This window comes from Corvus moneduloides, chromosome 11 (assembly GCF_009650955.1).
Source record: "Corvus moneduloides isolate bCorMon1 chromosome 11, bCorMon1.pri, whole genome shotgun sequence".
In the NCBI taxonomy this organism is placed as follows: Eukaryota; Metazoa; Chordata; class Aves; order Passeriformes; family Corvidae; genus Corvus; species Corvus moneduloides.
In genome coordinates, this window is record NC_045486.1 from 6,727,550 (window position 1) to 6,742,494 (window position 14,945).

The following is a 14,945-nucleotide window of genomic DNA, read 5'->3' on the forward strand; positions in this document are numbered from 1 at the left end:
GTATCTGCGGGTCTGCTTTGCCCCTTCCTAAAGCTTCTGCATTATCTCCTCCTCTCTGTCAGGCAGTCAACCCCAGACTCAAATCTTCCTCCAACTACCTGTTTTCTTCTCCTTTTATCATTCTTAATTTTCCTCCTAGTTTAGGCTGATTTGGCAGTTCATATATCAAATTGTTTCGTCTCAGAAAGCACTTATGCATCTTTTACCATGAAAAGGAGTAGATACTCAAAATGGATCACGCTTATGTAATGCAGATATCTTTGCTCTGAGTGATGTCAGGTTAAAAATGTTCACTAGAGATATGAATGGCTTATTAAACCTAAATTCAAGCTACACAAAGGAATCTGAAATGGAACATCCACTCAACATCACAGGAGTCAAAGAGTATTGTCTGCTTCCCTGTGCTGCACGTAATGATTAATAAATGAGTCTATTAAGTTAATCTGTCAGGCAAAACTAAACTTGACAGACACCTGCAACAGAAAATTTGTTATCTATTCAGGCAGGAAATGGCAGTGAGAAGAAATCAATGTCACTGCTGTACATTGAGCTGACAAACTGAAATCTCAGAGGAAGTTTGTCATCTTGGACAACGAGCAATATCCCTGGTGGCATCTCAGAGCCCCACAATAAAGGTCAGACATGGCTCTTATTTATCAGGGTCTTGAAACTCTAGTGTAGCAATTAAATTTCATTTTTAATACTGGGTAAAAAAGTCCAGATCTTTGACAATAATGTGTGGTGATATATTTATGAAAAGATATATATACACCCACATGTTACTGCAGCATTGTTGAACTGAAGTTATATGGAATAATTTCTTCGCAATGTAAAACGAAAAGCAACATAATCTTCTATATCTAGACCAAAAAAATAAGTAAAAATAAGTAACAATAACCAACACATTTGCTTCAAATCTGTTAAAAAAAAAAAAAAAAAGGAAATGCTCTGTATCCAGCTGTACACCAAACAAAACAAGCTTTCAAGTACAGCCTCCAAGTTTTGCTTTTTTATGCTTGCGAATGAGTGGTAAAATGATGCAGCTGTTAATAAGACAACAAGGGAAGCTTTTGACATAATTCCCTTTATATCTCCTAGCTAGAAGCATTTCAGTCAAAGGGGAAACTCGTTCACAAGTGCTATTTGATTTTCATTGTTAGTGGTGTTTGCTTTCTGTGTCCTGCTCAGGGGAGCCAGGGCTGGATGGGGATTATGGGTTTCCCTTCTCCCCACATGTCCCATGGGATGCAGCAATGCACAGCATCCGAAACACCCAGGAAGATTTTGGATGTGTGTCAGTGGGACCTGCACAGCCACTGGGCTCCCTCCTCTCTAGGAGGGCTGCAGGATAAGGGTCTAAACATTTGTAAGTCACACTTTACTAGAGTTTAAAAACTTGAAAATCCCCAACAAAATAGAAAGCACCACCATCACCAAGCAGACCAGCAGCACCTTTGCTGCACTACGAAGATCCTAAAGAGATGTCCTACATCTCTTGCAGTCACCCATTGGATCCTGTCTGACATCCTGACTTAAAAACAAAACCCACACAAGCAATTTCAGGGGTATTGGAATGAAAGGGAGTCTGTCTTCCTGCAGATTCATGTTTTGTCATCAGATTCTCTGAAGCCAAATAATTTCCAAGCCACATTCGGCAATCTTCCCATGACAGGGACCTCCATCACATTTCTTCTCAAGATCTGTTCCACACCCCTTGTTGAAAGTTCAGCTCCTATTGCAAACCTTCCCTCAAACCTCTTAATCACCCTTATTCTCCCCTCACACACATATTTTCAAGAATGTTATAGGAACTCCTATTTATCTTTGCAGCCTCTGTCCTTCCACCACATTTCCGTGGTCAAGATGTGGAAGGGCTGTGCAGGCTGCTGTGTGTTCATGTGTGCAAACACCCTGCTTGCATAAGCCTTGTCTCCCTAAGAGACCAGACTAAACAGCCCACACCCAAAAGTAACATTAATATACGCAAAAAGAAATAGTTCTGCAAGGGTAGCTCATCTGACCATGAAAAAGCCTTTAGATGGCTTATTGCCCTTTATTCTTCCACCACAGCAGATGTGACAAAATCTTGCAGTCTGGGGACACTTCTTAATTTGAACACTTACAGCATTTCATTCCTTTTCGTATTTTGTTTCTTAAAAGAAAAGCTCTTCAGCAATGAACAGAATCATACCCTGTTAAGCAGAGATATTTCTGCCTGAAATAGGCTAAGGCAACAATAAAAATGTGGTCCACACATGTGGGTAACTTGCTGCCAGCAAATATGAAACCCTGGCAAGCTCCACCAACCTCTCATTCGACATTAATATAAAATAGACAGAGAGTACCAGTTCTCATGTCTGGCCTAATGTTATATAACTGTGCTGTTTGTTCATCAGAGTCAACCCTTAAACACACACACAAGGCAAATTTAAAGCCCCCAGACAGCTGCAAATAATTATTCTAAAATGTTTTATAGGTTAGTGAAATTATCATTTACTCTAATCCCTGTAGTCCTTAGCACCTGATGCCTAACTTAAGTTAATGAACTTTGCAGATGCTTATTTCTACACATCTACTTAATTCTCCTGATACAAAGTATTTTAAATTATTAAGTTTAATAAGTTACTTTTAGAAATAGTTGCACTTCCTGGCCAGAGCGGCAGATACACACATCTCGCTTCTAAAGAAAAATACCAACCTGTAAGTACTGAAGATTGATGACAGAGCAAAAGTCCTCCCACCAAATACTGTTTAATGAAATAAAAGAAATTTAAGGAGGAACTTAATAATGCTCTTTGTAACTACAACACAACATTTTAAAGTACCTCAAAATTCACCCATTTGATATCTGATGCTAAACTGTAAGCTGACATTGTCCTGAGGAAAACAGCAGCCAGAGCAAGGGCAGCATGCTGAAGGAGTGGTAAAGAATGGGGGAAAGAACCAAAAGAAAAAAAACAAAACCTCATCAGCCCCTTCAGAACTGGGATTCCCTTCCAAATATGAGAATTCTTTCACACAAAGAGGAAACAGATGTCCATGGCTGGTATTTGCATGTGGCTTTATTCTCTTCTAGGATACAATAAAACTACTCTTCTTCTCATCCTCCAAGCTAGAAATTAAACAGTGGCATGTCATGCAGAGTCCAGCTGTGCTTTCTACCTCCAACCTTTATTAGCAATATATTTAAAAAGAAGAAGAAAAGAGAGAGACAGAAAGGGAGAAACCAAAAAAGCATAAGAAATGAAAAACTGTGGTATGTGTTCTCAAAACAGTATAAAACCTACAGATGTTCTCACTAATCTGTGGCACATGTTTGTTTATTCAGGTTTTCCCTGTCCCCAGTTCAGCAGGCTTTGCTCTCCAGAAGACTTATCTGTTTTTACAAATGTTAGAGTAAATACTGGAGGAGAGATTGGCATAAACAGCCAGACGAAGAACAGGCTCACCTTGTAAGAGCTTTCTCAGTGTTCCTGAAAATGCACCTCCATCCCAGAAATTGCTCTCACCCACACCTCCACTGTTCCCTACATTAACAGCAATGGGAGAAAAGCAAACACTTATGAAGAGGATTTTGAGAGTATGAATGTCACAAGGGCCAGCAGCAAGAACATCTGCTCACTTCAGGGAGAACCTATTTCATCCTCACAGGGCAGCTCTCAAACTTGCACCCAACCTGTCACCTGCACTCACCGTGACAAGGACAGAGGGGCCATCACTGTCCAAGTCTGTATTTATGAGGAGTACTGAGCTGCTGTGCCAAACTGTGCCTTCTCCATTGTAATTGCAAAGAAAAGTCTAATAACCCACTTCTGAATAGCAAAAATGTATTGTTTTCTAGGGATGCATAAACAGTAAATTTAAGGAGAACAATCGTTCCTTTACCTAAGTCCCTTTTACAATACCGTTTTTTCCTAGCTTCTTTATAAAGGATAGAAAGTCTTTTTAATAGGTTCAAGTTAACGCAGAATAAACAACCCTGTCAGCCCACTGGAGTTAAACATTTCTGTTAATAATCACAGCAAATTTGGTTCAGTGTCTTGCCCTCCTAAAATTCTTCACGCACTTGCCCAATACATCTGGATTATGATAAACTGATGTTCCAGCTATAAGTATACTTTCCCCAGGATGAGCTTTGAAAAGACAGCATGAAATGAGGCAAGCCTGGCCCCTGGTCACGTCAGAGGTCATAGCAATAGCCACCATCAAGAAGATTTGGAAGTTTCACGGCTTTTCTACTGACTGAAGGTAAAGGGGTTTAAGACCCATCATCGATGGGATACCCCAGAGCTGACAAAGCAGACTTATTCTCTTGCAAAGCTTCAATTAATATTGTCTCCCAGACCCTCCTCAAAAAACTGCAGACTCCACAAGGAACCAAATTACAAGAAGGTAATTTGTAATCTTAAAATGAATAAAAGACTGTCAAAGCCATCAGCTGTGTTCCTGCAGCTCTGTGAGATGGAAGGTTGGGAGAGGGTGGAAGAACAGACAAGTTTGTATGTTAAACAAATGATGGAGGGCTTTGTTAATAAACACTGATGCAAAAACAAACAAAGCTTTTGGGGCAAGTCTAACAACGCTGGCATAGCAATGACCGTGGAAGATCTCTTGGCTTCACTCCTTAAGGAAAACAGTGAAAGACCAAGTTCACACACAGCACCTTCCTGTACAACTGCAGGAAGCCAGAGAGGTGGAACCCCATGGGAAGCTCAGCCATCACAGGGGAAACTATCAAGTTGCATTTGCAACAAACAACTTTTCACAGGCCTTCAGTGTTGAACATGCGGCTGTGCAGCACTGCCAGAGACAAAGGAATGGCATTTAGGGTGGTAGAAACATCAATCTCAACAATGCCAAGAGTATAATTAAAACAAAGGTTTCAGATCATGCACCAGCAGCCACCTGAAGTAATCAGCAATTCCCTCATTTTCAAGCAAATAACATTAACCCTGTATGAGCTGGGAGAAAACTGCAAGCTACAAATGGGAAGAAATACAAAATTCCTGAATTATAGTCATTATTCTGGTTCAGGCATCCACTAACTCTCAAATAAATATTTGTACCTTGCTTCCTCTGTTTCCCCAGCTCTAACCCCAAAGTATTTCCACTTGTCACCTGGCATATGTGAATGGTTGGAGCTAAGTTCCTTTCCGAGACAAAACATTATGTGCCCCACAGGGTCCCTTAATTTGGTTACAAGCCATTCTCACAGATGTCCTTTGGACCTATGTGGCAGAACCTCACATCCACATTTCCTCTTTATAATAGCACCACACTCATTATAAAAGCCACTTGTATGGCATATTATGTAGTAAAGATAAGTAAAAGGAAAATTCAGTTTACCCTCTATGAGAAAAAGGTTCTGTGATTTAAAAAGTAAAGAGAAATAAAGGAAAAAATATTTTTCTGCAGGGGCAATATTGACCAGGGAAGGGAAAAGATATAGTCAGAGATCCAGCACAATAATCTGCGTGTTCCCAAAACATGGGAAAAAGAGAGGCACTGAGGCAGATGCACAAACTCAATGCAGGCTGGATTGATTTAAGAATCTTGATGATCACAGAGCCCTAACTTTGCACACACGTGACACAGACCATCATTGAGCTATTGAAGGCTCTTTCCTCAAAGAAACAACATTAAAACCATCAAATTCCACCCCCAACCCCTTCTTACTCTGCTGGGAGAACAGAATAACTATTAGAGATTGTATAATGTCAGCCACAAAAGTCGATTTTATTGGATTTCAAACATGAGCTGGAGTGACCAGCCCCTAATTACACAAATAATATCCATGTTCTCCCATTTTCCAACAAATAAGCATTAAAGGAGATGCCTGTTTTGCTATTCATTTTCAACAACATATTAAAAAAAATCCCTTAGCAAGTAAATTAATATGCTGACACCGATTTGTACATGCTGTTTTCAGGGCACAGATAAAAATCTTGTAGGATAAAAGATGAGTTTAGCAGCTCCAGAAGAATGAAGGTATTGTTTAACAGGAAGCAGATGTATGTCAGATGGCAAACTCATTAAAGTGTCCCATCGTTAAAGGAAACGGGATAACAACGAGCCATCTGAAAAAACCTGAACTGATCAGGAAATACACAAGCCGCAGCTAATCTCCCCATTTATTGGCAGGTAATGCCTTTAAGTCATGCACATGCATTGAGTTTAGGACCATGAAGGACTAATCTTTGTTCTCATGAAAAAACAGGAGCAGAACCCAAGAGCATGGAGAGCAGCATTTCTGGAAAAAGTCTTCTGAGGAAAAACTCCTAACATTTGGAGGAGCTATTACATCAGCCCATGGGTGCACACACACACACTGTCTGGGCAGCACGTCAGTTCACTGACTCTGAGAGCATCTTAATGGACATTTTACATACATGGGACATTTTAAAGGTAAGTATAATTACAAAAATGCCTTATGAGAGGTACCTATCAAGGAATAGCCTCTAAACACAAACTTGGAAATGCTAATCAAAGAAAAAAACATTCTCAAGTGGACACTGGACTGGTGGATTTGCAGTATCAGAGTTGAACAATTCCTCAAGTGAGTATTTTGCAGGTGATATAAGAACCTAAGCATGAGGAATTAAACAAGCAGCATAGATTCACAAAATCAAAGAATCATTCAGATTGGAAAAGACCTCTATGACCATTGAGCCCAACTGTTAACCCAGCACTGCCAAGCACATCACTAAACCACATCCTCAAGTGCCACATCGACATTACTTTTAAATCCCTCCAGGGATGGTGACTCAACCACTTCCCTGGCTAGCCTCTTCCAATGCTTGACAACTCTTTCAGTGAAGAATTTTTTCCTAATGTCCAATCTGAACCTCCCCTGCTGCAGCTTGAGGCCTGTTATTCTTACCCCGGGACTTGTTACCTGGGAGAAGAGACTGATCCCAACCTGGCTACTCCTTTCAGGGAGTTGTAGAGAGTGGTAATGTCCCACCTGAGCCTCCTTTTCTCCAGGCTGAGCACCCCCAGCTACCTCAGCTATTCCTTGTGCTCCAGACCCTTCTGAACTCCATTCCCTTCTCTGGACGTGCTTCAGCCCCTCAATGTCTTTCTTGTAGTGAGAGGCCCAAAACTGAACCCAGGATTCGAATCAAAGACAGCATGTTTGACTCACATGGCAGGTGGATCTGTGGAGAGGAGTGAGAGTATTGCTTCATCCAGCAAATATTCAGTCTAAAAAATTGGAAAACAGTGCAGCTGTAATTGCACTGGCATCAGCAAAGGCAGTCTTGTCCTCAGAGTAACAGCCACAAAAAAACCCCAAAAAAAACAGACGGGGAAGAAACATGTGTTTCTCCCATCCTGGATATATCTCAACCTATACTAGCTTTGTTACAAATGTCTTGTTACTACATTATGATTACAAATATAACACAGCAGCTCTTGCCATAAAAATTAAATACATCTCTTGCCAGGAGTTTTCTGAGTATCACTAAAAAAATTTCCAAGAGGAAATCCATCTCTGCCTTTGCATCTTGGTCAGATCCAAAGGCCATTGAAACTGCTGGGAATTTTGCACACAGCTTCTGGATTAGGACTGATGCTCTAGATGGAGAAAGAAGAGGGTGGATGCAAAGGTTCTACAGTACAACACAAAGATCAACTAATCTGGATTCTACCATGTCCTTCCCAGGATGCACAGACCCATCTCATGGTGAGAGCAGGCTCTAGGATGCGCTTTTTTAAAACTTGTTAAACAGAAACTGCTGCAAATTCCTTGCTTTCACAGAACATACACAGCAGCCTTACTTATATCTGAGCCCAAACCATTAACATTTAAGTACAATTTAAAGTCCCAATACAGTTAATGTAAGCTAACCAAGTTCTTTTGAATGTTTTACCAAATACAGACTTTGGTATTTTGCTGCATCACTACCCCCGGTTATTTGGTAAGGGTATTCCTGCTTATTTGCCCTTGTGGAGGAAAAAAAAGAAAAATCCAAACCATACCAAAAAGAACAAGTAAGCAAACACTGCTTTAAACAAAACACTTCATGGATACTATTGAGAAAACTACTCCATACTCAATGCTGGTGCAAAACCAACATTAATGGAACAACTGCTATAAACCAAGCTGAAACTTCTTTCTCTGAAGTTTAAGGCCTGTGCAGCACTCTTTATATATCTTACATCATTATCTCCATCATGCGGCAGAGAGAAAGAATGCAGACTAATGTCAAATTTAGGAAATACTGTCCATGTAAAGGTATTTTACTTCACATTCAGAATTTTGTATCTCACAAAATGGGGCTTTGCTAAGTTTCCTTCTGTGGGTGCCATTTTCAGCTGTTTTAATAAACAGTTGCATTGCTTTTGCTCAATCACAGGACATGGTCTTGCAGAAGTGAAATGACCTATTGCCTTATGACAAAGATTTCCCTTAGATTTTACGTATTAAAACTTTCCTGAACAGCAGCTACAATTCCACAAACTTTAATCTGATTCTACATTACAAAAGACCTAATCTAAAACTCATTAGAGTGAACTGAAAAATCCCAGCAAGCATTTGGTTGAGCCCAAAGGAGCAGTTAGACAATGCACACACAGATACAGGAAGGATGGTTCCTTTATTATTTTTTTTTACCCTCTATAATTCTTTTCTGACAGTTTAACCAATTCTGCAGACTCTGTAACTATTTAAACAGGAAGCCTCCTGGACCCAGCAGACCTCCCTGCCACTGCAGCTGGAGAGTTACTCTGCTCCTAATGGAGCATTTCTTCCACCCCCACCCCAAGGTAGCAGCTGTAGGATGTCGGGTTGGACACTGCTGGGCCACCTGGGACTCGCTGCCCTCCCAGGTGTGGACGTGCAGACTCGTCCACGGCAGTCAAGCCCCTGGGAAAGCCGTCTCACGGCTGCATCCCCCAACTTCCTGCCTGTCAGCAAGCTGGGAAAAAACTTTAGTGAGGCTGGCTGCATGCACAGAGCAGGGAGGGTTTGCTCTCAGGAACCTCTTGCAGGCTTCCTCAAAGGAGCCTAAATCCTGCTTGTACAATGGCACCACCGGTGTAAGAACTGTGGAAATAAAAGCCATAACTCTCAGTGATTTTTTTTAATCCAGTTTTGGAGAAGATGCTTTCATCATAAGCCTTTGAGCTCCTTTGCACGTCTTTATACAGGCACCTCATTTCCTTGAGAATCTCTCATAATCACAATGTTTAACCGTAAAGCTAAACCTGCACAATTTCTCACACTTGGGTTACCCAGCTCGGACGGGAGGAAAGTGTGCCAGGCTACGAGAGCCTGGGAATAAGATCAAGGGGAACAAGGGTGCTTTGGTGGGTGAGAGAACTAAACAACTGGAACATCCCAGCACATACAAACCCTTATGTTCTTCATTTTCTCATCCTGCAGTTCTGTTCACACAGCCCAGGAGTAGCTTTGGGCTATCGGCAGGGCCTGAGGGAACTGAACTGCAGAGCACAACAGCCGCTCACACTTGTTCTGTGAAATCCTGCTTAGAGCTGTGATCAGCAAAGTAGACACTACCAAGTTTCCACCTTACCAGCATAAATCATCCCCTCCATGCTCAGCCAAGCACTTAAGCACATGCTTAGCTGTGCTAGAGCTAATTTCCTTCACAGCAGCCAGTATGGAACAGTGTTTTGGATTTGTGCTGGAAACGGTGTTGATAACTCAGGGATGTTTTAGTTATTGCTGGGCAGGGCTCGCACAGAGACAAGGCCTTTCCTGCTCCCAACCTCACCCCACCAGTGAGTGGGCTGGGGGTGCACAAGGAGTAAGGGGACACCTAGCAGAGGCAGCTGACCCCAACTGACCCAAGGGACATCCCAGACCATGTGGTGTCATGCTGGGGAAGAAGGAAGGGAGAGGTTCAGAGCAATGGCATTTGTCTTCCAAGTCCCCATTACATGTGATGGAGCCCTGCTGTCCTGGGGAGGGCTGAACACTTGCCTGTCCATGAAGTGAATGAATTCCTTGTGTTGCTTTGCTTGGCTTCTGCTTTGCCTGTGCAACTGTCTGTATCTCAACTCACAAGTTTTCTCAATTTCTCTCTTCCAATCTTTGCCCCGATCCCACTGGTGGCCATGTGGGGATGAGCTGCCAGTTGGGCATGACAACAACTTTCACTACTGCTGAATGGGAACAAAATTATTCCTTAAAGATGTTAAAGACCAAACACAAGTTCTCAAAACTCCATGGTCTTCTTCACACTCCCAGCTTCCCAATAATCTTCCAGCTCTTCCAGAGCTGGAGCTGGGCCAAAGTGTTTTGTAGAACTGATGTCTGAACAAAGTGCTTTTGCTCGTGTGGGGCTGCAAGCAACATGGTGACTGAAGAGAAAAGCCAGCTAACATAGTGTAATCTTTTCTGTGTGTTACTTTAGATATACAGTGAGGAGCTCAAAGTGATCTCAAACACCCAAGAGGGGACAAGGCACGGGAACAACATGACTGGAGCTCCACCAAGAGCTTCAGCACCACAGCCAAGCAGTGACTGCCAGAGCCCCACGATGGGATCAGATCCCACCATTCCCAGCACGCTCCTCTCTCACGCAGCAGGTCTGAGCACAGCATCTGCTGCACTGATGGTCCCTTTAAGAAACCTCTTTCTGTGGAAAACATTGACACCAAAAGGAGAAAGCCAAACTGCACGCCCACTGCAGCATGGCCTCCAGAGGGAATGGGATGGGAAATGCCAAGGGATGGGAAATGCTGCTCTCACAGCTTAAATTCATTTAAAGGCCATTCTGCATCCAGAAGGTTCGACTGAAATGATTTCTTTTCCTCGCTGGTTTTGCAGCCATGTCAAATGCCCGTAACAGCAGATTTGCCAGTTCCCTGCTGTCACAGGTACATTCACAAAACTCACAGGGCAATGGCTCAAGTTGTGTGGGTAGGTACAGGATTTTATCTGCGATTCACAGACAAAATCAATGGGATTTACATATATATGATTTGAACCATAGTCTTCCCAACTGTTTTCCAGCTGGGAAGTAGCCAGCAATGAAATAATTTTCATGCTAACAGGCATTACCTGAGAGGAAAGAAAATTGAACACGAAAATGTTGCTGAGAAATAGCCAGACATTCCCTAGCCACGAGGAATCTCCTGAAATTTTACCTTTTCACTGGACAGTAGGGTAGAAACTGCTTGGGAAAGCTGCCCTTAGGTAGGTCTCTAGAACTGTTTCTATTCCTGGAGCCTTATGGACGGATTGGATGCCTTATTCTGGGTGCTACTCACAGTCCCCATAATGCATGGATAATTCTCCTTTCACCCTGAGCCTGGCTGGGATGTATCTGCCTAAATTAGTTCAACAAAACTATGAAGCAGCATCTGAAATAAAAAATATTGATCTTGATCAAAGACATGGTGTCCCTGAGGTTGCAGTGCAAATTGGACTCAAGGAACTGGGCACCAGACAGTGCAGTAAAGAAAAATTACCAAGAAAATTAAGAACCAAAGAGAAAAGGAAGGAAAGCAAGGCTGCTGCCTAATACACTTGCTTTCAAAGCAAGTCAAAGCAAGTCCCTTTTACAGTACAATTTTGTAACTTTTTGGGCTGAAAAGGAGCAGGCTGGTGTTAGCAGCATATAATATAACCAGGTGACTTACACCAGGATTTTTTTCTAATGAGATTAGCAAGCTTTACATTACAATTCCCATAATGTTTCAACTCAAGGAATTTTAATTACATTTTTCATTTATCTTCTTTGGGATTTTCTGACTCATGCCAGAATCCTTTCTTCAGTTAAAAAGCAATTTTTATCTCAGGGCAAGTGCTAATAGACCACTTCAGACAAAACAACCAAAATCTGCATACAAGAGCAAAAATCAACTGTGGTTTTCAATCAAAGGATATAATTCCATTCACACCTTTCTTTAAATAGTATCACCATGTGCTGTTAGTGGGCTTTGGGGTCATGAAAAGAATAAAGAAATCTGTGAACTGTGCTGATTCTGTGTTCTCACATGCAATTTGAAAAACTCAGCTGACCTGATGCCAGTGAATGACCTGAGTTTGTCTGGAAGTCATAGAATCATAGAATGGTTTGGGTTGGAAGTGATCTTAAAGATCATCTCATTCCAATCCCCCTTCCATGGGCATGGAATTTTCATCATCATTGTCACAGGCCTAGGACTAATCTGGGGTGGAAAGGAGGTTCCCAAATTCTTTCTGAAATGCTGATGGATATGGTGAATATAGCCTGTTATGCTGGGAATTCCCAGTAGACAGAAAAGACCCTGACATGATGGCTTGTGCCCCCAGACCAGCTGGAGAGTGCCCAGCTGGGGAGCACAGCTGAACACTGGGGAGATCCTACCCTGAGCAAGAGCCTTTAAAAGATGTGCTGATTAAAAAAACAACAAAGTAAAGAACTTGTGCTTTTGCTTTGCAACACAGAGCAACTCAGTAAGATAAATTCCAAAAGCCTTTTCTGTGGTAGAATAGTTAAATAGGATCACAATAAAATTCCACCTGTCAGCTCCAAAAGCACCCCACATGGAGAATTTACACAAGCTGAACCAGAGCTGGTTCAGGGCATGTCATAACAGCCATTTCTGCACTGAGCACTGTTAAAATTGGCCTCAAGATGAATTGAGTACCTGGAAAGGGCAACCATATTTCAAGCAAACCAGGACATGCTCAGGGTGGTTGGACTGCCCCTTCAGCTGCATTCCTGAGCATTTAATTTTTGCCACTTGGTTTGCATGAAAAATATTTCCAGTACACTTTGAAAAACCTCTGTAATACAGCAAAAATACCTTGTGGTAAAACTTAAAAGAAGAAACATGTTAGTTTATATTGAAAGGATTTTGCAGAGCATTATTCCGACTCATGCCCCTAAGTGAAGAGTCAGCATCACAAGTATTTTTTGCTCACACGAGTTGTTTTCAATCTGTCAGTTCTCACAGCTACAATATGGCATCGCCAATCTAATCACATCACAGGGGCTTTTTCTGAATGGCACCCTGTTTTGTTTGTGTTTGTGATGCTTCGCAGCAGAAGTCACTTCTGGTGTAGGAATGACACGACTAAAATGTAAATCAAAAGGACACTGGAACTGATTTCACCCTTGCTTCATTTTTTTTCTCAAGGGTTTTTAACTCAAGAAATCTCACTGTGTGTAGAACTTTTGAATCAAGCCAGTGATGCTGAGCACCCTCACCCCTTTTTCAAGTCAACTCAACTTCAGGCAAACAAGTATGGGGGAAATAATGAAGCACAGCCCTTCCCTGGAGCTGTGCATTAGAAGCCAGTCTGACACAAGTGAATAGAAATCCTCTTGGGCTTTTTCAGAAATAAATGCACCAATAATGTAAGATTAATATGTAATAATGAGACAATTTTCTTCCATGTCCCACAGACTACATGCACTGTATGCCCTTTGAAGCCAAACAATTACACTGTCAGCAACAAATGCATTTCAGCTGTAGCAACTAGAACAGTTGTTAGTGGCAATTTTGCAGGGAAGGCTGCAGGGAAGCCCACGTCCCCTTTGCACATGCAGCTAAAGTAAGTCTTCAGATGCTCTGGTGCACAGTCAGACACCTTGGTAACACACTTTTGAAAGGGTATTTTTTAAGGTAAATATTTTTGTAAACAATTTGCTTTTAAAATGTTACTGTTCTCACACTTATCTGGATTCTTTTAAAAAGTGCTCTCTCACAACCTTCAAAAAATACATCTCTCATGCATCTTTAAACCTCTATCATTAAAAAAAAGAAGAGAGAGAGAGAATCAGATATCTTGGATTTCCTCTTATTCCAGGTAACTTATTCCACATGCAGTCCAGCCAACTAGTTAAAACTTCCTCCCCTTTCTATTTCCTGTTGCTACCAACATCCAGCTCACAAAATCCACCATTTGGAGAGATAATGAGAAATCCAAATGGCCAGCTGGGCTGCACAAGTTCTGGCGAGGCTAGAGGCTCTTCAGTGGATAAGGCATCCAGCAGGGATTGATGAGGCAGCAAGAAGTGATCACACATTAAAGAAAGAGAATGTTGGAAAGGCAGCTATAATATTGTTACAGGTCACTTTTGTACCAAACACTTCCCAAACAACAGAAGATTCCCCCCAAGACCTGCAAATATGGGAAGGAAGGCAAATGCCATTGCTTAATTCACCTTAAAGAAATGCAGCACAGACACTGCAAGCTAGGTGCCACTTGGGTGACAGTTTATTCCTGATAAATAAATCATTTACACACCTGACACAGCTCATTTCTTTCTTTCGTGATAATTATAGTTTTAGAAGCCTCATTTAAGGGGTGCAAATTAATTTCCAAATTCCACCTACTGTCAAAGAGTGTGTCTTATTAGGTGATTAATTACCTGCAGGAGCACTTCAGGAGACACCTTGGGGGCAAACAAGGATTGCTGTGACAGGTCCTTTAAGATATTGCTCCACTCCTAAGGCCCGATGAGCCCAGAGATAAAATAACTGCATACAGGTGTTATCATCTGCAGCACCTTGGGATGTTTGTGCCTCAGAGAAGTGCATTTCCCTTTTGGAACATGCAAGTATTTGCCTGGATGCTACAGCCTTTGACTTTGTGAGAAGTCCCACAAACTGCCTGGGGTCAGATCCACTTCCACACTGAAGCAGAAAGCAGGAACAGCTGTGGGAACTGCTCTTCCCTCAGCCTCAGTGTGTTCCTGAAACCTTCTGTACCCCCAAAACACACACCACTTGGCCTTCCCCAGCTCATATGCCTGGATGTTTCAAAATTCTGGGCTAAAAATACTTTTTGTAAGTTTTATTTAAGTCAGCTACATAAAGGTTGCAGGATTTACAGCAAATTTTACCACAGTTTTTGTGCTGTCATTTCTGACCTCTACACTGACCAGAGCTTCCAGCAGACCTACACTCATGTAGCTCCTCTTTGCAATCAGGTTTGGTGCTCTAAGATGAGTGAGAAGAAACCAAGGCAGCCCAGCACAGCT

General features: G+C 41.9%; 1 protein-coding gene across 3 annotated transcripts in view; it reads right to left on the reverse strand.

The window, feature by feature from the left end:
• The window catches only part of SLC25A26 (solute carrier family 25 member 26), an 85,477-nt gene that overhangs the window by 29,325 nt on the left and 41,207 nt on the right, over positions 1–14,945 (reverse strand). The gene's annotated exons all lie outside the window — the stretch shown is intronic.